This window comes from Sorex araneus, chromosome 5, assembly GCF_027595985.1.
Source record: "Sorex araneus isolate mSorAra2 chromosome 5, mSorAra2.pri, whole genome shotgun sequence".
Taxonomy (NCBI): Eukaryota; Metazoa; Chordata; class Mammalia; order Eulipotyphla; family Soricidae; genus Sorex; species Sorex araneus.
Genome location: NC_073306.1, coordinates 110,016,306 through 110,037,913, shown reverse-complemented (window position 1 = coordinate 110,037,913; position 21,608 = coordinate 110,016,306). Strand labels below are relative to the sequence as shown.

The following is a 21,608-nucleotide window of genomic DNA, read 5'->3' as shown; positions in this document are numbered from 1 at the left end:
GGATCGAACCTGGGTTGGCCGAATGCAAGGTCAGCACTCTTCCCTCTGTACTATCGAGCAAATTGATGTACCACTGGACCACAGTGCTACAGTGCAATTCACCCACTGCTAAACTACTATATGACTACTCATTAGAGAGCAGGGAAGGGACCTTCTGTTCATGTGGCTGATCCATTTTTTTTTTTTTTTTTTTTTGCTTTTTGGGTCACACCTGGCGATACACAGGGGTCACTCTTGGCTCTGCACTCAGGAATTACCCCTGGTGGTGCTCAGGCAGGGGACCATATGGGATGCTGGGAATCGAACCAGGGTTGGGCGCATGCAAGGCAAACGCCCTACCCACTGTGCTATCTCTCCAGCCCAATGGCTGATCCATTTTAGATCCCAGTTCAATTTAGTGCATAGTCGAACTTGAGCACTGTTTGAAGAGTTGCTGAGCACAGAGCTAGGAGCAGCATGAGAACACCAATGGCTATGAGCACACACAGTCACATATAAAGGAATATTGATTATAGATATAATACTTAAACATTCCCCAATTCCTAAGCCTGATTCTGGGTCACCCACAAAATTAGTTTAACTAATTCTGGGCATGTGATTCACTTAGTTTCTAGCTCACTCCTGTAACTGAATACATGAACAGTTGGAGCTCCTGCAGCAATTGGAAGTTCAGTGCAATGTAAACAACAATCAAGGCTAGGAGAGTCCAGCTGGGAGGTGCTGACCCAGGATCCATGGTTGAAACCCCAGAAGGTTCCCCGAGCCCAGTGTGGAGTGATCCCTGAGCAGTCACGGAAAAGTGCTCAGCACTACAGAACATGCCCCCTCAAAACGGTTTAAATGAACGGAAAACATTGTGATTGTGATATCTGGATATTAACGCCCAGTGATTTCTGAGCATTATTTTTTTGTTGTGTTGGTTGGGGGTCAGGGTTGGGGTGCTTACTGGTGGGTATTTGCAATCTTTGTGCATTTTATTCACTTTGTGAAAATATAAAATCTTTGACTTCATACTCTGTCTATCCGGTAGTTGGAGACCCCACAGATTTCCTGCTGACCTGATCCAAGACGAAAAACAGGAAAAAAATCAACTTTCCTGACCAGAAAGTACTTGGTCAGGATTAGTTGCAGTCTGGCCCTTTAAAACTCCGGCCGGAAGTGTGGTGACGTCACAGAGTCCCTGTCTGAAGTGGGTGGAATTTCCAGTAGGCCGCCATTGTCCGAGCATGAGGAGCGGTTTGAGAGGAAGGTGGTGCCCAGAGCGGACAGGGGATCCCTGCGGGGTCGATCACTGCCATGGCCTGGGGTGGCAGCCCCACCCGGGTGGCCCCCTCGCCCTGCCGAGGTTTGTCCAGTTCGTTCCTGCCCTTCAGGGAGACGAGGGGGATTCTGAGGGAACTTACCTCAGGGCTGCCGGCGGGCGCGAGTCCCAGGGAGGCCTGGCCGCGCCCAGCGGGGCTCGGGGCAACTCCGGGCTCTGCACTCGGGATCCTCCGGGGGTCAGAGGACCCTGTGGGGTGTCGACAAGGCCCCGCCCTCCCCGCTGCCCTGTCGCTCAGGCCCGGCCACAGAGAGAGACAAGAGGGAGCCTCAGTTCCCCAGTTTCCCGCACGTCGGCGGGGCGTGCGCGGCCGCCTCCCCATTGGTTCCTGCGGGGACACTCGGAGCCCCCGGGGGTCTCGGGCTGGGGCTGGGGGTCACCCGGGAATGTTCCCGGGCCGTTCCTTGGGGGGCCTCTTCAGTCATTGGGCTGATTATGTTTTCGGGGCAGGTAGCATATCACTGTCATTCCATTGTTCATGGATTTGCTTGGGCGGGCACCAGTAACGTCTCCATTAGTCCTAGCCCTGAGATCTTAGCAGCCTCTCTTTACCTGTCGTTCCCAACGGTGCTACATTGGAGGCTCTTTCAGAGTCAGGGGAATGAGACCCATCAGTGTTACTGTTTTGGCATATTGAATACGCCACGAGGAGTTTGCCAGGCTCTGCCGTGCGGGCAGGATACTCTCAGCACTATCTTTTAGATATAACAATATTCACATAAGTTTATTTTCTACACCTATTTGATATTGCAACTTAGTTTTCTCATCAATTTTAATCCTAGACATTTTATTTTATTTTTTTTTTGCTTTTTGGGTCACACCCGGCGATGCACAGGGGTTACTCCTGGTTCTGCACTCAGGAATTACTCCTGGCAGTGCTCAGGAGACCATATGGGATGCTGGGATTCGAACCCGGGTCAGTTGCCTGCAAGGCAAACACCCTACCCGCTGTGCTATCGCTCCAGCCCCAATCCTAGACATTTTAACAACAGTTTGCGCTTTTTGTCTTTAGTAAATTAAAGACATACATGCATAAATGCCCCTCACTCAGGACTGCCAAGGTTCACCATTCTCTTAATCTTTGCCCTGATTCTGTCTTGGCTAAGAGGCTGTGTTTTGAAGGGACATCAACCACAATGTTGCCGAGAATCATAAATCAAAAATGAGCCAAACCTTCATTGTTCAGGCCTTCCTGTTTTATGCCTGAGGGACTGTGGTCAGGCCTACACCTGGTCAGGGCTTCGTCCCTGAGAGCGTTCACACATTCATGGATGCTGGGGTTGGAATACAGGTCGCCCATATTTACAAGCATCTTACCTGCTTTATCATCTTTTTGCATACATCGCATTCAAGATATTATTTTAGACTTTGATATGGATTAAGCTATATATTTCGAAAAGATACCATCTTAATAAAATGGCCCTGGAAATGTTCTTTAATAGGGTAAATGGGTTGGGGGCTGGAGCGACAGCACAGCGAGTATGGCATTTGCCTTCCATGCAGCCAACCTGGGTTTGATTCCCAGCATCCCATATGGTCCCCTGAGCACCTTCCGGATGTGGGTATCAAAAGGGACTGGGGTTTGCCAAAGAAAATTTACGTTTTACCCTATTTTGGTTTGCTGTTTATAATTTTTTCAAAGGCATTACACCCAGAGATGCTCAGGTTTTACTCCTTTCTCTGGGCTCAGGAATTATTCCCTCGGTGCTCAGGGGGTCGTATCAGATGTGGAAGATTGGTTGGGGCCAGCTAGGCAAACATCTTACCTGATTATCTGTCTTACCCCAAAATTTTTTTTTTGTTTAGGTCAGGAATTTGAATTTTTATTCTCACACGTCAAGAAGCGAAGCCCCTCTCATTTCAGATCTCCCTGATCTGGTGACTCCCGGAGACTGCCCACTGGGTGAGTACAGTGAGTAGTTTTGTTTTTCTGGGTTCTGTGTTTGGAGGCAGATAGTGTTTTGTGGACAGGGGAGCTTTACTCAGGGATTACTTCTAGTGTTCTGGGGAAGATTTTACTCAGCAATGCCAGGAGTCGTATTACAGAGATTAGGGTGCATGCCTCGCACCTGCCAAGCAAAGGCTGAGCCCTGCACCTCAGGATTCCTCATACCTGCCGAGAATGATCCCTGAGTGCAGAGCTAGGGATCACTCCTGAGCACTGCCTTTTCTGGTCCAACATACACACACACATGAAATATATGAGAGCAGAGACAGAGAAGAATGAGGATTCAGGAGAAACCATAGGCTTCTGCTGCATAGAAAAAGCCGTTAAACAAGCTTTTAAGGACACGCTCTTTGACTGTTTAAATGTTCATGTGAGAATTTGTCTTTGCATGTGAATTTTTCTTTTTTTCCCCCTCCTTTGTTAGTTCCCATTTTGTTGTTGCCGTACTTCTGCGCCACACCCTAAAGTGCTCAGGCCTTACTCCTGACTCTGAACTCAGGAATCACTGCTGCCAGTCGCCCATAAGCTTTGCATGGGTACTGGTCTTGGGTAAGCTGATAGTTTATGCTGTACTACCTCTCTGTGCCCCGGAATAAAAGATTTGTAGTTAAATAATAGAAATAGTTCATATCATGGTTCTTAATCAACACCCAGATATAGGATACTTATACGCTACAACACGCTGTTTGTACAGTTCTCAAATATATTGCTGCAAGACAGGAGCGAGTGCTGGGTGAGGCCTATGCAGTTGTGCTGATTGGGATTAGCGTAAGTCAGGACCCAGAAGAGATGGGTACTAACTGAACAGACCTGGGGCTGTACCTTGGGCTGACCTGGACATAGAAGTGACCCTGGGCTCCAGTAGAAATGTCCCATGCACGTTTCCCTGTCCACCCTGCCAGAGGGTGACTGAATGTTCATCCCTGCTGAATTCCTTTAGCTGCCCCATGGCAGAGCCACTTTCAGGGCTGTGTTCACTGGGGGCCGGACAAGGGGCAGCCCTGGTGCGGGCCTGTACGGACCTTCTTGTAGGATTCAGGGAAGGTCCCAGGGCTCAGTTTCCTCTCCTGTAGCCGAGCCCAACACTCTGGTCTGGTCAGACAGCCCGGATACCAACCCACTTGTGTCTGCAGGAGAGGAAGGAGCTTCTGGCAGTGTCTTCCAGGTGGGTCAGAGATCTGGTGCCGGATTGTTTTTGCTGGTCAGAGAGTTTCCAGTTGCAGTGCTGGGACTTCTGGGCAAGGTTGGTAGATTGTGCTGCTCTGTGGTGCTCATGGCTCTGACTTCTCCTCCAGGTCTTGCACAGAGCTTATTTCAGATCCTCAGGAATTAGAGATGGGAAGATGGTGACACGCTTTCTGATTCACTGTCCACAGGTAGGAGAAGAGTGACAGGAGGACACGGATGTGAACAAGCTTCCTGGCCGATCTGTCTTGAGCTATTTTATGAGGGAGCCCTGGGACAGGGTTCCTGGCAGGGGTGACTGAGTGATCTCTGAGGCCACTTTTGTCCCTATTTGTTTTGTTATATTTAGACTTAATTGTGGTCAAGAAGTACTCCCAACTCTGTGCTCCTGGGTCACTGGTGTCAGACTCGGATCTTATTGGGTACTAGTGGTATAAGGCTAACTACTTGATGGGGGTTGTTTTGTTGGGGAGGTGATGGGGGGCCACACCCTGTGATTCTTGGGAGTATTCCTGGCTCTGCACTCCAACATTGCACCTCAGGGTTCTTGCTGGACCATATGGACAGCAGGGATCGCCAGCCCTACCCGGGTTTCCTGGACTCACTGTCCTGTTACTCCATCCTGCTACTTTGTGTTCTTTCATTTTTGATTTTGTGCCACAGTGCAGCTGCTCATGGTTTCCTCTTAGCTCTTTGCTCCGGATTCACCCCGGACTGTCAGCAGGACCCAGGAGTACAGGCCTGTCTGCACCCTGGCTGCTCCAGTGACTGGCCCCGGGACATGCATTTCCCCTGTTTTGTTCTTCCTGCTGAGAGAGCCTCGCCTGTTTAGTCACTGTCTCTTGTTCACTCGCTGCTGTGTATGTGCAGTTCTGAGGGAGCAAAAGATCTAGGGCCAGCAGAGGTATTGGGGGTCAAGTCACTTACACATTCCATGGGAAGGATTTGGGGTGGCCCTGAAAGAGGACTTCTGAGTCCTACGGGCCCACATGTCCTCACACAGCTTTGAGTCACTTGCTGGACATTGTGTGTCCCTTCTCATCCCTGGAACACAGAACAGGGACTGTGGGATGTGGCATTGGCGGGGGAGGGGTGTCTCGTGTGTTGGTCCAACTCAGTGTTGCTTTATTTGGTCCTGCTAAGTCTATACTCAGGTGTTACCCTCTGCAGTGCTCATCAGATTTAATCCTGGGGTGGCTGCTGGCAAGCCCAGAACCTGCAGGAACCTTCTGGTATAGTGTCATTGTAGCACATCTGGTTTCCTGTGAGGGATTTCTGGGCTCATCAGCCTGAAATGTGGGTGGAGGCTGGTTCCTCCTGACTGAAGTGGGGAACCCTGAGCTATGGAATGCTGGAATTCAAACCACGTGGATTGCGTGCAAGGCAAATGCCCTGCCACTATGTTGTCATTGCAGCCCCTAAGATCATTTATTTAGAAGAGTCTCATCCCCTCAGTTGCTGTTTTTTTTTTTTTTTTTTTTTTTTATTGAATCACCAAGTGGAGGGTTACAAAGTTCTCAGGATTATGTCAGTTATACAATATTCAAACACCCCTCCCTTCACCAGTGCCCATCTTCCATCCCCAACCCCCCCAGTCTATCTGCCGCCCCCTCCCACCTCCCTAGTCCCCACCCTTATACGTGATAAGTTTCACTTCATTTGCGCTTATCTCGATTACATTCCATGTTTCAACACACAACTCACTACCGTTGCTGGGGTTTCCCCCCAAAAAGAAAAAGACAGTCCTATTGCCAATGAGGCATTTGATAATTCTCCATTACTAAGCATATAGAGATATTAAGTCCTGCTGTTTGTTACATAACTTTTCTTTTTCCCCCTTGCCCCGCGCCACCGAGTTCACGCCTGTTTAGTAATCGCCACGCTGTCTGACAAAGGGAAAAAAAACCGAAGAGGATGGTTATTTCCCGTCATCAGCCGGCGTGGGGCTCTGGCTTAGTTGATAGTCTAGTAGAGTGTCTGGAAGCAGTTTCTGGAACCAAAGCTCTTGCGCTGATAGCGGCTCCGGCTCGAGATACCACCAGCGTCCCGCTGGTCCATGTACCTAATTTTTCCCCTTATTTCCCATTCCCACGCCACCAGGTCTGTTTGCTTAATGGACATCACACTATGTTTGACACCATGCCACGTTTCTTCCCGAGAAAGAAGGATATTTCTTCTCAGCCAGCGTGAGGATATAGCTTAGTTCAGTCTAGAGAGATGGCTACCATTTTGATTGCCTTCAATATTTCAACAAAATACTTACTATTCTTGTTAGGATCACCCACAAAAGTCCGACCCATTAAGAAGGAACCATTACATACTGCTGATACTAAGATGACATTAGGTCGCGCGGCAGCGGCCGCGCGGTTTTGGGTTTCTGTCTAAAGTCCAGGGGAAAAGTTGAAGGAGAGAGAGAGAGAGATTTCCGCACGGGGGACCTGGCGGAAACTCTCAAGTCACATACTGCAGGTTGCTGGTGGGCTGCCGGTGTCCCAAGCAGCTCCATCCTCTTCGTCAGTCATTCTGGGGGTGCGGGCGCGGAGAAATGGGGTCAGTTGCTGTTTGACTCAGTGCTTGGGGTCACTTCAAGTGATCTTCAGAGACCAGATGGCGCCTGGCATCAAATCAGAGGTCCCTGCGTGCAAAGCATGTTCCCCAATCCGGTGCATTGCCTCCATTGGACTCTTTTTGGTCTTTGAAATTTGCTTTGGGACAAACCTGCAGGACTCAGGGTTTTTTCCTGGGCTCTGCACTCAGGGATCATGCCTGGCTGGTGGGGGACCGTATGGGGTTGTCAGGGATGGAACCTGGATTGATGGGCAAGACCTTTGCCCACCTGCTGTACTATCTCCCTACCCCCATCTTCCCTTTTTTGTGGGGGGTTACACCAGGTGTTGCACAGGGGTTACTCCTGGCTCAGGCACTCAGAATTACTCCTGGATGTCCTCTGAGGGCCATATGGGATGCTGGGCATTGAACCCGGGTCGGCCGTGTGTATGTCCATCACCTTACCCACTGTGCTATCAGTCCACACTCTCCCCTTTGTTTTTTATTTTAATACACATTTGGTGGGCTTGTGAACTTTGTCCTTGCTTGGGTGCTTGGGTTTACTCCTGCCTCTGTACCCAGGGAGATTGAACTCAGTGCCTCCAGTGGCTGGTATCCTGGAAACATTATAAAGGGCACATGGATAAAGGAGAATATAGGGTCTCTCGGAAAACTGACTGTGAAGGCCAATTTTGTGACAGGACACGAGAACCCACGTGAGAGCCTTGCTCATCCCCGTCACCACACTGTGAGTGATGGGGACGCGGTAGTGTGAGGGGCACTTTCATGCTTGTTGTTCACTTGTTTCCCGATACCCCGGCAGTTCTGGAGTCTCGGTGGAGGCTTAAGGGGGATGCATTTTTTTGCAGGATGTGGTGAGGTTGTACTGAGACACAGGGGTTGTGTGTGTTAGTATGTGATCCTGGGGGAACCCTTTGGCCACCATTGCCACCTCCTCAGATCAGGCAGTGGCGGGAGGGTGCGGGGCTGAGCTCTGGGTCTACTGTGAGGGGGGGCGGGGCTTGGTCTTCCTGACCCTGACACCACAGGACTGTGCTGGACCCTGTCCAGGAACCTTTTATTTTGTTGTGGGGCCTTGTGTTGCTGTAGGTTTTTCCTCGTGGTCCTCAAGCCTTCCTTTGTGCGGTACTCAGGGAACAGCCCCTGACACCCTGTACACCAACCTGCTGTTCTCTCTCTGACCCACTAAGAGATTTTCTTCCACATTTATGTTTAACAGTGAAGGATTGCACCCATAACAAAGCTAGTTGGGAGGAGCGACAGTACAACGGGGAGGGGAGGGTGTTGGTCTTACCCATGCCCGACTGGGATTTGATCACCAGTATCCTTTATGCTCCACCAATTGTCACCGTTCTAGTCAAATACAAAAGCCCAAGAACTAGTTTGAGGATAGTCAGGCTCCTCACAGCGATCCTCCCGAAGGACTTTCCATTTGCTGGGTGCCTGTTTGACTGTGAGAACCAGAGATGCCCTCCACCTGCCCGGCCTATCCACCCAGGGATTATTCGACTAATTCTTACCTTGATTGCTGTGATTGATTTTAGAACTCAAACCACAGCATGAGGATTTGTTATTGCTGCAATTTGACTTGAGAATGTGGTCACCAAATAGGAGTGAATGACAAGATTCTCCTGTGGAATATTTTTATGCTGGCGGGATAGTTCAGTGGAGCGACAATGTGACTTGAAAGGTGGTTGTCAGCGTGAGAAGTGCAGCGTGAGAACACCAATGGCTATGAGCACACACAGACCCATATAAAGGAATATTGATTACACATATAATACTTTTCCATTCACCAATTCCTAACCCTGATTCTGGGTCACCCACGAAATTAGTTTAACTAATTCTGGGCATGTGATTCACTTAGTTTCTAGCCCACTCCTGTAACTGAATACATGAACAGTTGGAGCTACTCCAGCAATTGGAAGTTCAGTGCAATGTAAACAACAATCAGGACAGTTCAGTTGGGAGGTGCTGACCCAGGATCCATGGTTAGAACCCCAGAGGGTTCCCCGAGCCCAGTGTGGAGTGATCCCTGAGCAGTCAGGGAAAAGTGCTCGGCACAACAGAACGTGCCCCCCAAAAATGGTCATTGAACAGAAAACATTATGATATCTGTATATTAACGCTCAGTGATTTCTGAGCATTGTTTTTTGTGGTGTTGGTTAGGGGTCAGGGTTGGGGCACTTACTAGTGGTTACTTGCAAGGAAATCCTTGTGGATTTTATTTGCTTAGTGAAAACATATACACTTTGGCTTCATACTTTGTGTATCTGGTAGTTGTTGACCCCACAGATTTCCTGCTGACCTGATCCAAGATGAGAAACGGAAAAAAATCCAACTTTCCTTAGAGAAAGTACCCGGTCAGGAATAGTTGGAGTCTGGCCCTTTAAAACTCTGGCCGGAAGTGAGGGTGGCAGCATTTCCTATTGGCCGCCATTGTCAGAGCTTTGGGAGCGGAGTTGGAGGGAAAGGGGGTGCCCTGGGCTGACAGGGGGTACCCCGCGGGGTCACTCCATGCAATGGAGGGGGCGACGGCCCCACCCTGGCGGCCCCAGCGTCCTACCGAGGTTTGTCCCTTTCTGCCATTCAGGGAAATGAGGGGGTTTCTGAGGGAACTTGCCTCAGTGCTGCCAGCAGGCCCGAGTCCCAAGGAGGCCTGGCCGCACACAGTGGGGATGGGGCGACCCCCGGCTCTGTGCTTGGGATGCTATAGGGGTCTGCGGACCCCATGGGTTGTCAGTCAAGGCCCCACCCTCCCCTCTTGCCCTGTTGCTTAAGCCCCAACCAAAGAGAAAGACAAGAGGGAGTCTCAGTTTCCCCAGTTTCCCCGCAGGTCAGCGGAGTGTGCGAGGCCGCCTCGCCATTGGTTCCTGCGGGGACACTCGGAGCCCCCGGGGTCATGGGCTGGGACTGGGGGGTCACCCGGGAATGTTCCCGGGCCGGTCCTTTGTGGGCCACATCCGTCATTGTGGTGATTATGGAGTCAGGGCCAAAGGGACGGTTCCCCAGGAAAGGGAGGGGGCGAGTCTCTCTTTTAAATAAAACCTATGTTGTGTTCTGTAATTTTTGACCGACATCCTGCAGAATTCAGTGTCCGTCCTGGCTCTGCACCAGGGGACTCTCCTGGCGGGTCTCAGGGTCCTGTGAATGTCAGGGTCAATCCTGTCAGCCCCGTGCACGGCAGGTGCTCTCCCAGTGCACTGCCCTCTGCACTGGCCGGGGACTCAGGAATGTGTGGATTAACGTTTGATTTTCCCGGGTTCCCTGCGCCTGCGGTAGGTTTTGGGATCCTGGGAGATGCAGAGCTGTAAGAGACCCTGGTGGATGCGGGTGTAGCATCTGGGCTGTGTTGTACCAGAGGGGTTCGTGCAACCAAATGTTGCAGGTAATAGTCTGGTCACTTCCAGAATGTACCCCTAGATGTACCATAATAAAATCTAGGATGACCATTGGTCACCAAGCATTTATTTCTTTGTTTTACATAATATTTATAGTGAGGGAACACATGAAAATTTTCAGGGGTGATTCCTACCTCTGCACTGAGGGATCACTCTTGGTGATGCTCAGGGCAACACAGCATTCCGACAATCAAACCTGGGTAGACACGTGCAAGAAATAACCCCACACAGTATATTTTTATTATTAATAATTATAGTTTTTGGTCCACAGGTGGCAGGTGCTCAGGGTTAGCTCAGGTGTGGCTCCTGGCAGTGCTGGGTTGGGGAAACCTATGTGCTCTTGCATATTAACCCGGGCTCAGCTGCTTGAACGAAAAGCATCCTATCCATTTACTATCTCTGCTAACTCTCTTATTTTATTTTTCCCCAGAAAAATAATTTCTGCTTCACCTGTCAGGTTTCAGAGCAATCTCTCATTGACGGAGGTATTTCTCCCGGACCAGAGGCTGCCCCTTCTGTTCTGGTGAGTACTTGTAGAAACGGGCTTTGCAGGGACTTGTTGCACTAGGTTATAAATGTCTCACTCTAGGGGCAGGAGCCTTAGTACAGCCAGGACAGTGTTGGTCTTGCTCAGGACGGACCTGGGTTCAATCCTTTCATTCCGCATAGGAGTGTCTGAACATCGAGAGATGTGGCCTAAAAGACCAAAAAGAAAGAAAAGCCGATGGGATTGCAGCGATAGCACAGCTGGTAGGGCATTTGCTTTGCATGCGGCTGACCTGCACTCAATTCCCGGCATCCCATAGGTCCCCTGAGCACCGCCCGTAGTAATTTCTCAGTGAAGACCAAGGAATAACTCCTGTGCATTGCCAGGTTTGCCCCGAAAAGCAAAAAAAAAAAAAAAAAAAGAAAGAAAGAAAAGCCAAGCAATAGTAGAGCATACAGGGCACTTGCCTGTCATGTGGCTGAGAGGTTTGTTCCCCAGTATTCCATAGGGTTCCCTGAACACTGCCGGGCATCTCTCAAACTTTTTTTTGGCTGCTGTGGGCTTCTATCCAACCTCATCTTTTAGTTTCACTCTTTTTGCTAAAAACTTGGTGTTGATCAGGGACTCTTCCCCTCTGTCCGTATGTCTCTCCATATAGGGGAGCCGTGCCATGTTCCCCACCAGTAAAGCAGGTGCTCAGCCCTTGAGCTCCTTTCCCTAGGTCTATCTCACTACTTTGGGAGCAGACGCGCTGGGATTTGAGGAAACAACTGGCCTTGCTTGAGGATTGTGCCCTGCTCTGTTCACATTAGCAGTGCCAGTTGGTACCGGTGAAGGTCCCCAAGCTTTCATGTGGCCAGTGTGTGCTCCAGCCTGGTGTGCTCTCTCCTGCCCCTCGGTTCATACCTTCATTGGAAGTTCTTAGAGGTGAACATGCTGGAAAACTTCCAAGAAGAGGCTGTCAGAAGGAAACTAAGGGGTTGGAGTGTCTGAGCAAATTTATAGACATTCATGATTTAGACTTCTTTTGGGCCAAATGCATGTTCCGCCTACTTTTCTTACATAGGGTCACATAACTGAATGAGTAAAATGACATAATCTGTGTAAACTCTACCTATAAGTTCTGAGCATCCCAAGGTGTGGCCCAAAAATAAACAAACCAAAGATTTGAGCCCTGAGATTTATGGCTGGATTTCACACATCACTGTTGGCAGATGACTTTCTCTGTGCCTTTGTCAGAGGGGAGGGGTGTGGCGATCTCAAATCCAGCAGTTCTCAAGATTTCAGGATGTAAAGTTGAGTCGGACGGATGCAAACCTTGGAAATCACAGCTTGTTTTCAGCTCAGCTTCACACCAGAAGCTGCCAGGTGTCCGCAGCCCTGCCATGAACTGTACCAGTTGGGCCTTGTCCTAGCCTCCACCGCCATGCCAGTCTGTTCTTATCAGAGGGTTCACGGGATTTATATAGAATTTGAATTCTGGGGTAAGAGATAGGCCAGGAGTGCAAGCCCTGGCCTTCGAAACAGACCGCCACAGTATAATAGTTTCATTTTCAGTTGGTCCTGCCTGCGATGCTAATGGGTCACTTCTTGTTCTGCTCATTGGTCATCCCCTGCAAGACGTGGGAACACTTTCCATCTGATAGAGATTGACTTGATTGAAGTGCATGTCAGGGAGGCACCCTATGCTCTGTGCTATCAGTGAGGCCATCATAAAAATGTTTTTACTCTGGATAAATTCCAGGAAGTTGTGATAGTAAATGTATTTTTTCCTACTAAGTACACAACTCCCATTTCTTGAGTGTGTGTTTGTCTTTGGGATCACATCCACCAGTAGTCTGCCCAGTCTTTCTTCTCACTCTGCACTCAGGAATCCCTCCTGTTGGGCCTTCTGGACTGTAGGGATGAGGGAGGTCAAGCCCGGGTAGCTGTGTGCAAGGCCAGTGCCCACCTTTTCCTGTTTTATTGACCTGACTCCGGGATCTGATTTTTACCTATTCAGCTACATATGTTTGTTCAGAAATTATAGACTTTTCAGTTAGGGTAGACCCAAGAGCCCTAAGAACAGGACAGCAGGTCAGCTGCTTGTTTTACCTTCCCTAAGAGCGAAGGGCATCGTGGATTACAGCACACTTTTTTGTCCCCTGGAGAGTAAGGGACATCTAGCAATGTTTTTCTGGTTGTGTCTCTGAGCTGTGCCTGAGGGTGATGCTGGTCAGGGCCTTTCTGGATCCAGTGTGGGGACTTCCAGTCAGGGCCATGAGTTGTGCTCCGTTCTGGAGTTCATGGGTCTGACTTCTCTTCTAGGTGATTCCCTGGACCCACGTGCTGATCCTTGGGAATTACAGAAGCTGCAGACAATGTTGAAGAGCCATCTGATACACTGTTCCCAGGTTGGAGGAGAACAATGTGGTGACATGATGCAGTGACAGGCAGGTATCGGTTTCTAGGGTCTCTGAATCTTGAGTTTCAGGAAGGAGTCCTGGGATATAATTCCTGGCCTGAGTGCTCCAACTCTCCCTATTTGATGCTACTGTGTCCTTGTCTGTTGGTTTCCTTTTATTTGGATTTAGCCACAACCAGCAGTGCTCAGTGAGTACTTCTAACTCAGTCCTCAATTATTCCTACCAGATCTCAGGGACCCTATCGGGTGGCATGGATTTAAGACTTTCTTCGGGGCTGGAGAAATAGAAAAGCGGATAGGGCATTTGCCTTGCACACGGCCAACACGGGTTCGATTCCAGCATCCCATATGGTCCCCTGAGCACCGTCAGGAGTAATTCCTGCAAAGCCAGGAGTGACCCCTGAACATTGCTGGCTGTGACCCAAAAAGCAAAAAAAAAAAATAAAAAGGCTCTTCAGTTTCATTTTTTTTTCTTTTCAGAAACATTTAGTGATCATTATATTTTAGGACAGGAATGACTGCGTGCTTTATATCTGTTTCACTTACAGTACTTGTCTTTGCAAAGTAACTGTAGTTTGATCTATGCAACATTTTTCTTTTTTAAAAAAATTTTTTTTCAATTAGTGAATCACCGTGAGGATACAGTTAACATATTTGCATATTTTCGTGCTTGTGTTTCAGTCATACAATGCTCGAGTACCCATCCCTCCACCAGTACCCATTCTCCACCACCGATGATCCCTGTATCCCTCCCAACCCCCCACTCCATACCCCACCACCCCACCCCATCTCTGGTATGGTATTCCCTTATGTTTTGTGAGGTAATGGGAGGGTCACAACGAGTGATTCTTTTGGGTTACTTCTGGCTCTGTAGCTGGCAGTGCTTGCTGGACCATATGGGACAGTGGGGATTGACAGTCATGCCCACTGTCCCTGGACTCGCTGTAGTTTAACTCCATCTGCCGCTTTGTTTTCTATTGTATTTGTTGTTATCCCACAGTGGATGTGCTCAGGGCCACTGGAGACCTACCATCAGCTGCGGGCCTTCGGTGAGAGCAGCCTGGGAGCAGGGCTGCGCTTTGTGTTCCCCAGGGACAGTGGTTCTGATGGGCCAGGATTATTGACAGCAATGCTGATAACTTTCATATGTTCATTTCTCTTTGTTTGTTTTTGTTATTTGGCCACACTTGGCAATCGTCAGGCTTGCTTCTGGGATGCAGGGTGTCTACCCAGGCCAGTCAAGAGCATGGGAAAGCCCCCCACGTGATGTACTATCGATAAACTTCCTGTGAATATTTCCTTCCATTGCTAGATGAATCTACTTCTTGTACGACCACAGGGGCCCATGGGGGTGCTGTGGACTAAACCGGGTCAGCAACTATATGGCAGGTGTTCTATTGTACCTGGCCTGTAACATCATTTGTTATTATTTGTTTTCAGTTTTGATTGTGTGAGGGGCCTATACCCAGCAGTGCTCAGGGGTCACTCTGGCTGTATATTCAGGAATTTCTCGTGGCAGTGCTCCTGGCCTGTATGGTTGCTAGGGATCAAACCTCTCTCTGTATGTCATCAGGTGCCCACCTTGCTGGACTATCGCTCTGAGCATGAGTTCATTTTTTTTTTTTTAGGGACTCATGTCATCAGTTGCTGTTGTATTTCAGTGCTTGGAGTCACTTTCTGTGCTTTTTGGGGGGCTTCAGCATAAGAATTTCAGACTGAAATTGAAACTTCGGAATTCTGTGACTGATAACTACTAATTTGGGGTATATCAAAAGTGGAGTTTCTGTTCAAGCTCTTTTAGGAATTAGTTTAATATTGTTTGGGACACATTGGGTTGGCTTGTCACCAATATCATTTCTTTACCGGGACAGGAGTTCCTGGGCTTTAAGGAGGAGCCCTGAGCCCAGGAAGAAGAGGCATGTGTGCAGGTAAATGTCTGAGGACCCTCCGTGGCTCAGGCTCTGGGAAGTGTGTGGATGCCTGAGTTCATGTGAGTCACGCTGCTGACCCTAGAGGCCTCGGGCTCCTGGATACAGGTGTCTGTGCCACGCTCACTGTGCCCTTAATTTCATGAACTGCTTGTCATAGAAAGATCCTGTTCTTTCCTTTCTTGGCTTTGTTCTCATTTTCCCTTACCTGTCAGGTATGTAGAATATTCATGGGATTCACAGCCATTGGGCAACTGTCTGTGCTTCACCATTCTGTTGTTCAGCCTGCACTGATGGTGTGCCCTTTCAGGGGAATCTAGTTACCACTCTACTCTTTCTTTCATGCTTATTTTTGCCCTCAGATCATTAGCATGTTCTGTCAGTATATTAAATTTATTTTTGACTTTGAGACTCGGAATTTTCAGTGTTTATTCCTGGAAGTTTTAAGAGGTTACTTTTGGTGGTACTCAGGGATCAGACCCTGTCAGCTTCATGTGAGGGAAGTGCCTCCCTGCTATTCTATCTAATCCACTAAGAAATATCATTTGTGGGGCTGGAGCCATAATACAGCAGGTAGGGCGTTTGCCTTGCACGTGGCCAACACGGGTTCAATTCCCAGCATCCCATATGGTCCCCTGAGCACCACCATGAGCTTTTCCTAAGTGCAGAGCCTGGAGTAACACCTGTGAGTCACCAGGTGTGAACCAAAAAGCAAAAAAAAAAATAAGAAGTAAAAAAGAAGTGTCTTTTACTTTTCTGTTTACAGAGTGAATGCATGAGCCTATGAAAAATTGCTGATTTGAGACAAAGAGCTATTACAGCCGGGAGTGTAGTTGTCCTGTACATGGCAGACATAGGTTAAAACCCTGACATCTTATATGCTCCTAGGTATCACCAGGCCTGTTTAAAAAACATAACCCAAAACACTACTTCGTGGATTCGCAAGCTGCTCCCAGCATTCCCCACAATGGATGTCCTTCGAATACTTTCCATTACCGATTCTTTTTTTTTAACTCTTGTTGGATAACACCAAGCAATGTTCAAGGGTTATTCTTGGATCATTCCCTCAGGAATTCCCGCTGGCAGTGCTTGGGGAACTATATGGGATTCTGAGAATCGAACCTGGGTTGGTCTTGTGCAAGGAAAATGCCCTAACCACAGTGCTATCACTCCAGCCCCAACACTACTAACTCTTTCATTGTGTTTTATGTTTGATTTCAGAAAGGAAATCGTAGCTTCAGGGGTTTTCACTGCAACAATTTGATTTGGGAATTGAGTCACCAAAAACGAGTGAATTGGTAAGATTAGCATGTTGAATATAAATATTTTGACAGGATAGTTCCTTGGATCTAGAATGTGACTTGAAAGTGGAGTTCTGGCCACTGCAGGGTGGAACTTTGTAGCCTACTGTTGTGAGTAGAGGGACCCTAGTCTTACTGGGTGCTAAAATCAGTCCTTTTAAAATCTAAGGATATTATTATTGTTGCTGTTATTATTATTATTATTATTATTATTTCTTGGTTTTGTTTTTCATTCACTCACGGCGATGCTGATTAGTTACTTCAGGCTCAGCACTGAGGAATAACGCGGGAAAGTACTAATGGCACCATCTGGGATGCCAGAATTCAAACCGAGTCCACCATATGCAGTGGAAATACCCTCCCCACTGTTCTAGCATTCTTATCCCAATTCCTACTACCTTTAATTTCGAAGAAATATTCTGATTTTTCAATGAATTGAAAGAAGGCAGGAGAGTTAATTGTTTAAATGAATTATTTTGTTGCCACGAGTGATAGAGTATTGGGGCGGACTTGCCTTCCACAGGATGGAAATCTGGGTTCTATTCCCAGCAATGTTCCATGGGACCCACCATCAGTGATCCGTGGTACCTCTTGGTGTGGTCCACCTCAAATAAATACAACCTACAAACCAAAAAAGAACAAAAAACCTCATTGGTCGTGGAGAGGATTTATTTGTGGTGAAATGTTTACAGTAGCTCCCATGGTCCATCTTGCTGTGTTGCGTTTCAGCCTTGCCTTAACACACGGATCCGGGGCTCCACACTGTGCTACAAACAAACCAGGACTCGGGTGTATTTTATTTTGTTGGAAACTACGGCTTTGAAATTCTGCAGATAGTATTATTTCCATTTTATGTCTGTGTTTATCGAATTGAAAAAATTTAAACAAATTAATGATGGTGCAGCCTTCAATTAAGTGCAGTCACTATGTGGAAACATTGGGTCATCCCATAGAACATCCATCCACCTATCAGAAATTGCATTCCTCGTCGTGGTAATGTTGGTCTCAGTTTCTTTTGACAGGGAGACTATGAAGGAATGGAGCAGTCATTGGAATTCTCTTCTGCTTTTTACAGGGAAGCAGCCAGCCCTAGTGGAATGTTTCTGATCCTGCACTGTGTGACAGTGTCTCAGAGTGAGCAATCTCGCCCTCTGCCCCATGGGGATGCCGAGACAGGCCTAATTTCTTCTGAGGGTGATCAGAGTGGAGAGATCAACCTCACAGTGAAGAAGCTTTCCCCTGGGAAAAACTCCTCACAGTCTGTTCTCCTCAGTTTCTGGACACAAACCCCTCAAGGCAGAAGCCCCAGGACAGTGGGAGAGGAGCACCGTTTATGGTGAGTCCCGCATGCTGACATTTGCATAAGTAAAGTCATCATGGACTGACCCCGTCTAAGAATAATGTTCCCTTTGAAACCCCCAATAGACAGAATCCCCAGGATTGTTACCAGGGAGAACAAACTTTGATTCAGGTGTCATCGCAGTGTTTCAGTGCAAAGATTGCAAACTGCAGAAAAACCGTTTATGTATATGGACTGTGGGGAAGCTTTCACTTCCCCCTCAAATCTTATTATACATCATAGAGATAACACTGCAGACAAACCTCATGCATATGAGCAATGTGGAGAGGCCATTACCTTGTGCTCACAACTTGGTGTCTTCAGGGAAATTCATACAGGAATGAAAACTTACTCATGTCAGGATGGGAAGGTCTAAACTTGCTCCTCTGATCTTTTTCATCACAGAAAGAGTCATTCTGGAGAGAAACCATATTCATGTCAGGACTGTGGAAACGTCTTTGCTTATCACTCAAGCCTTTCTGTGCACAAGGATAATCACACTGGAGAGAAACAGTGACTGTAAGACATGTTGAAAGGCCTTCACTTGATTGGCAGCCCTTAAAGGGCACATGGATACTCATACTGGAGAGAAGGCTTATATATGTCAGGAGTGGGGGCAGAACTTTAGCAGATCCTCAGTGCTTACAGTACATAGGAGAATTCATACTGGGAGAAACCTTATAAATGTAAGGTATGCAGAAAGGCCTTCACTGATTTATAGGTTTCAATAGGCATATGAATACTCATACTGGAGAGAAGCCCTTTGTATGTCAGGAGTGTGGGAAGACCTTTACCAGTTCCACGTATCTTATTGTACATAGTAGAAATCCCAGCCTTATGTATGTCAGGAGTGTGGGAAGACCTTTACCAGTTCCACGTATCTTATTATACATAGTAGAAATCCCTGCCTTATGTATGTCAGGAGTGTGGGAAGGCCTTCAGCTTTCCTCCTATCTTACAGTACATAGGAGAATTCACAATGGAGAGAATCCTCATAATTGTAAACTTTGTGGAAGGGTCTTTACTCAACATATGAGAAGTCATACTGGAGAGATGCCTTATTAGTGTCAGGAATGTGGGAAGGCATTTAGCTCATCCTCAATGCTCACTGTACATAGGAGAACTCATTTGGGAGAGAAGCCTTTTGTATGTCAGGAGTGTGCGTAGACCTTTCTCAAATACTCAGCTGACTAGACATAACAGAATGCACACTGTCGAGAAACCTTAGAAATGTAAGGCATGTAGAAAGGCCTTCATTTGATCATCTGCCCTGAAAACACATATGGGTACTCACAGTGCAGAGAAGCCTTATGTATGTCAGGCGTCTGGGAAGGCCTGACATACATAAGGCATTATACAGTAGTAGTATAACCTTAGTATTATACTTACTACTCATAGGAGAATTCACACTTGAGAGAAACCATATTAATGTAAGGACTGTGAGACAGCCTTAATCAGCACAAGCGATTTCATACTAGAGAGAAATTGAATGTGAGAAATGTGGAAAGCGTGTCATTTCTCATGCCTTTGTAGTCATAGGAAAATAAATGGAGATGTTTTTCTTTATTTGCTTTTTGGGTCACACCCGTCTATGCACAGGGGTTACTCCTGGCTCATGCACTCAGGAATCACCCCTGGCGTTGCTCAGAGGACCATAGGGGATGCTGAGATTGGAACCCGGGCAAGGCAAACACCCTACCCGCTGTGCTATCACTCCAGCCCCTCTGTGAGTCCTTTTGGTGGATGTATGTTTTGCAATCTGGAGAATCGTGATATCCCCCAGAAATTTTGCAGGGATGTGATTCGGATCTAGTAGAGTCATGGCTGTGAAATTATTTTGTAAGTTATAAAGTGAGAGCCTGGCAAGCGACCCGTGGCGTACTTGATATGCCAAAAATAGTAACAATGACGGTCTTCATTCTCCTGACCCTGAAAGAGCCCTCATTACGCCATCAGCCTACACTGGCATACGACAGGGACAAATGGAGACATTACTGGCGCCCGCTCGAGCAAATTGATGAACAACAGGATGACAGTGATACAGTGAAGTTATAAAGTGCCTTTTGAACATTAGGCACACGGATGTGGCGTATAAATATAAGGCATTATTTCTGGCTTCAATCTTGATTTTAAAGTTGGCTTATTAGTATAAAGTAGCAGATAATGTTATTTGGGGGAGAAATGAAGTATTGATAAAGTTTTGGGGAAAGGGTGTTTGATTAATTAATAAAGTTTCTGATCACTGTTAGTTCATAGAAAACAATAAGACTTGGGGCCGGAGCAATAGCACAGCGGGTAGGGCGTTTGCCTTGCACGCGGCAGACCTGGGTTCGATCCTCGGCATCCCATATGGTCCCCCAAGCACCGCTAGGAGTGATTCCTGAGTGCAGAACCAGGAGTGCAGAACCTGAGCATCACTGGGTGTGACCCAAAAAGCAAAAAAAAAAAAAATTCAATAAAAAGAAAACAATAAGACTTGCAGTGTATCTGGGCCATTTGTATTAGGGATAATTAAGTGGGTAATCCCCTCTGGTCACTTTGTCTTCTGATGTATTCTTGCTGTCTGCTGGCCTCTTCTTACCACTTCATCAGTCCTAACTTCTCCAGGAAGTGACCTTCACAGTGCAGCCATTTTTTCATTCATTATTAGTGGGCTTATATGTTGGGCCTGTCATTAGATTGGACTGTGTGAAGTCATCATTTTTTTTGGTTAAAAACAGTCATTTCAGCTTGCTCAGACTAATACAATAGGTACTTAATAAAGTGTTGCTAATTCTTTCATTGGATCAATTAACCAAACAGGGTGTTTTGCTCTGTAGCTCCTTGGATCTTGGGTTCTTATGATTTTTTTTATGCTTTGAATCCCTTATCAGAACAACAGTTTTTGGTGCATAAAGTACATATCTACAAATAATGCCAGTTACACTGAAATACAGTTATCAAAATGAAAAGAATCCAAACTTGTCATATAGTAATGTTTACTTTTAAAATTAACACATTAAACAGCAAGATCATTGAATTAAAACTTGGGAATAGTTAATGTATTTTTTTTTTCAATGATAGCTGCTTGAAACTCTTTTTTGCACTGTGCACAGGAAATCATCAGTATGGAGTGGCCTCTGAAGATCACTTAGAAGTATGGAATGCTGAGAAAGAGCTGTCTGGACCTGATGCTAGACTTTGGTAGCTGAATGATGCTGGGGAGAGTTACCAGATCCTCATTTAGATAGGAAGGCTGTGAGCAGAGGTGATCTAAATGGCAAGTTTAAGATACATGAAACTTAAAAGTGGTGATAAAATTGAGTGATGTTCAGTAACATCTCTGTAATATGAATAAAAATATTGTGATACGATGCAAAGTCAAGGCAGAGATAATGCTAATACTATTGTTGTGCTTTGTTGCCTGTCTTCTTTTTTGGGGTCACATGTTGATGCTCAGGGGTTACTCCTGGCTTTACACTCAGAAATCACTCCTGTTGGTACTCGGGGGACCATATGTGATGGCAGGGATAAAACCCAGGTCATTTGCATGCAAGGCAAATGCCCTACCAGCTGTACTATTGCTGTGGCCCAAGGCAGTCTTGTTCATATCTAGGGCAGTAGTCTTACATTTCAAAGACTTTGGAAGTTAGAGGGCCATAAGTCATCTAACAAGTGTTGCAAAGATGTGTACATTTGTGGACGTCTGTTAGGCTTGATCCAATCCCTTGGCAGTATTAATGTATT

General features: G+C 47.1%; 1 long non-coding RNA gene across 10 annotated transcripts in view; it reads left to right on the top strand.

The window, feature by feature from the left end:
* LOC129404825 (uncharacterized) overlaps positions 1 to 21,241 on the top strand; it is a 44,768-nt gene extending 23,527 nt beyond the window's left edge. For 3 of the 10 annotated variants that reach the window (XR_008630157.1, XR_008630150.1, XR_008630155.1), the window contains 8 exons: positions 3,128 to 3,224; positions 3,694 to 3,818; positions 4,565 to 4,645; positions 10,854 to 10,946; positions 13,218 to 13,346; positions 16,464 to 16,540; positions 17,619 to 17,879; positions 20,978 to 21,241. This is a non-coding gene — a long non-coding RNA (uncharacterized LOC129404825). Of the gene's footprint in view, positions 1 to 3,127; positions 3,225 to 3,693; positions 3,819 to 4,564; positions 4,646 to 10,853; positions 10,947 to 13,217; positions 13,347 to 15,185; positions 15,243 to 16,463; positions 16,541 to 17,618; positions 17,880 to 18,287; positions 18,402 to 20,977 lie in introns of all 10 variants that reach the window. The other 7 variants (XR_008630156.1, XR_008630151.1, XR_008630158.1 and 4 more) reach the window with 7 other exon arrangements.
* Positions 21,242 to 21,608: the final 367 nt, after the last annotated feature.